Below are 3,497 nucleotides of genomic sequence, written 5' to 3'. Positions count from 1 at the left end.
ACCCCCTATATAGTAATCATTGTATATATATATATATGTATGTATATATATATATATATATATATATATATATATATATATATATATATATATAAAGAAAAATTGAAAACCCTGCAGGGCTAGTATCAACCCAATGAGGATTTTTACCCAAAAGTGAAAATAGATAAAAATAGAAGGAAGCATAGGCAGGTTGTGGGAAGTCAAACAAATAACAGGAACTATAATAAAGCGGGTTGGGAGGAAGTGTATCTCTCTGCAATGTATTTTTGCATTTCAGTCCCACCATGAATCAATCAAACCACTGTGGTGAAACTTGCTATCATTAAACTGGTGAATATTTATTGACAACCTGCTCTAGCTCTCCTGGGGAGAATCTCTCATGATTTCATGCTCCACCCAGTTACCATTTAAAACTTTTCCAAAAGATAATTCAGTTCACTTGATGTTGGACTAAATATTTGAGATGCTTTAAAAAGCCATTTCAACTCAAAAATGAATTAAAGAAGTGTAAGAACTGAAACTATAAAACTCCTAGAAGAAAACATAGGTAGTAAATTCTCTGACATTACTCTTAGTAGTATTTTTTTCTGATCTATCTCCTTGGGCAAGGGAAACAAAAGAAAAAATATACAAATGGGACTATATCAACTAAAAAGTTTTTGCACAGCAAAGAAAACCATCAACAAAGTGAAAGACAAGCTACTGAATGGGAGAAGATATTCGCCAAAGATACATTCGATAATGAGTTAATATACAAAATATACAAAGAACTCACACAACACCAAAAAGATAAACAATCCACTTTAAAAATGGGCAGAGGACTTAAGTAGATATTTCTCCAAAACAGACATATGGATGGCCCATAGACATATGAAAAGATGCTCAACATCACTAATCATCAGAGAAATACAAATTAAAACCACAATAAGCTATTGCCTCACATCTGTCAGAATGGCCATTATCAATAAATCAATAAACATGTTGGTGAAGATGTGAAGAAAAGGGAACACTTTTGCACTGTCAGTGGGATTGCAAATTGGTCAGCCACTATGGAAAACAGTAAGGACATTTCTCAAAAAATTACAAGTAAAACTACCAAATGACCCAGCAATCCCACTGATTGGGTATTTATCTGAAGAAATCCCAAACACTAATTTGAAAAGGTATAGGCATCCCTATGTCTATTGCAGCATTGTTTACAATAGCCAAGATATGGAAGCAACTTAAGTGTTCATTGATTGATTGGATAAAGAAGATGTGGCACATACATACGATGGGATATTCCTCGGCCATAAAAAAGAATGAAATCCTACCATTGGCGACAACATGGATGAACCTAGAGGTTATTACGCTAAGTGAAATAAGCCAGACAGAGAGAGACAAATACCATATGATTTCACTTACACGTGGAATCTAAAGAAGAAAACAAACAAACAAACTCATAGATACAGAGAACAAGCTGGTGGTTGCCAGATGGGAGGAGTTGTTGGGGGGGCTGGGTGAAAAAAGGTGCAAGGATTAAGAAATACAAATTTGTATTTACAAAATAGTCATGAGGATATAAAGTACAGCATAGGGAATAGAGTCAATAATATTGTAATAACTATGTATGGTGCCAGGTGGGTACTAGACTTACCGGGGTGATCACTGTGCAAGTTATATAAATGTCTAACCACTATGCTGTACACCTGAAACTAACATAATATTGAATGTCAATTGTAATTAAAAAATAAAAATAAATAAAAAGGGAATAAAATGTTTAGGAATAATTTTTTTTAAGCCAGTTTATGATTTCCTAAAATCTTGTTTTCTTCATCAGCAAAATTAGGAAACAATATTCCTGCATGACAAGATTTTTCTGAAGAATAAATACAAAGTGTCTGGCACATGGTGCTCATTAAATATCAGCTCTCATGAATCTGTTTATGATTTACCTTTGAAAAATTTGACAGGGTTATACAAGAAAACATACTCTATTTTTGACTGCTATGAGGAATTAGATTCCATTTTGAGATACTTCAACTGTAAGTCTGTTTATAATTAAGGGATTTATTTATATAAATTAGTATTATCAATGGAGGTATACAGTACTACTATGAAATTGTACTATCAAAAAATTAAATTTTAATCTGATCAAGTCTCTAGATTTATTAGGTTGGTGCAAATGTAATTGTGGTTTTTGCAATTATTTTTAACCTTTTAAACCACAGTTACTTTTGCACCAACCTAATATTAATACCAAGATACAGAAAATGCAGAGGTTATAAGTACATGTTCTATGACATCATGGAGATGCAGTCAATAAAATACAGAGTGTAGGTGTTATGGACTGAACTGTGTCTCTCTCCATGCCCCCTCACTTCATACATTAAAACCCTTTTCCCCCATGTTATGCGACTGAATTTGGGGGAGGGATGCTCTAGAGCCCCCAAGGAACTTGCTCAGAGGAGCCATAGGTGATTGTGGTTAGCTGACTCTTGTGCTTTCATTTTGCAGAGTGGAGTATTGCATCTGAGAAGGTCTGAAGGACTCGAGGAAGCAAACAGGGTTTTAGAGGCTATTTGGGGAAGACATAAAAGAGAGGTGAGGAGGCTGATCAGAAGAGAATTCTGAAGGAAACCAACATGTCCAAGGTGGAATTTGAGAAGTTTTTGCTTTGTAGTGTGTGAAATCAATCCCCTCACACTTCCCTCCAACAGAATCTTCAGTAAACGATTTATTCTGTTAATGCATTGCAGGTCTGTTTTGAGGGACCCATCAAGTACTAAATTAGGAGGGTTCAGGGTAAGAACAGAGGCTGCCCAAGGGAGCCTGGCCACATTAGGAATACTAAAGAACAAAAGAAAAACCAAGCGAGTGAATGAATGAATGAATGAATGAATTAATGAATCCTGGAACCCCTGTGATCCTCCACTAGCTAATCATCATCCCTGGCAAGGCCTGGAATCATTTTAATCCACCCTCCAGCCAAATTCTGGGGAACAGACCAACTGGCCCACTCCTTTTCCTATTTCTTCTATCCCCAAATCCCTCTGCTTTCTTTTCCTTCACATTGTGATTTGAGGATTGAAGTGAATTCTGTAGCATGAACACTCTTTTCATTTATTCCTTACTTCTCTGACGTGCGTTGAATTCTGTGTCAGGCGTGGTGTTGTGTGCGATGGAAAATGCTGAGAAAAGATGAACTTCCATCAGCAAGAGAGATAAGACTGGACTTTTCCATGAGGCAGAAAGAAGCAGCTGCCATAGAAGAAGCAAGAATAAAATGAGAACCATTGTAGGATCTTTGAGCCTAGAAGACTTGCTCTAGCTCCCCTCAGGACATCAAGAACTCAGATACTTTTTATCTATAACAGGCATGACTTTATACTCACCATCCACCCTCTCTGCAAAATAAAAAAGAAGAGAAAATGCCATATAGGGATTGCCAGTGACCAGGAAAAACATAAACCAGTAATAGCAAGTTGTTATCCTTCCTGAAAAAACACACGAAACTT

Source organism: Rhinolophus sinicus, chromosome 5, assembly GCF_057876585.1.
Source record: "Rhinolophus sinicus isolate RSI-liver-muscle chromosome 5, RSI-T2T, whole genome shotgun sequence".
In the NCBI taxonomy this organism is placed as follows: domain Eukaryota; kingdom Metazoa; phylum Chordata; class Mammalia; order Chiroptera; family Rhinolophidae; genus Rhinolophus; species Rhinolophus sinicus.
The sequence above is the reverse complement of the archived record's forward strand: the minus strand, read 5'-3'. Positions refer to the sequence as shown.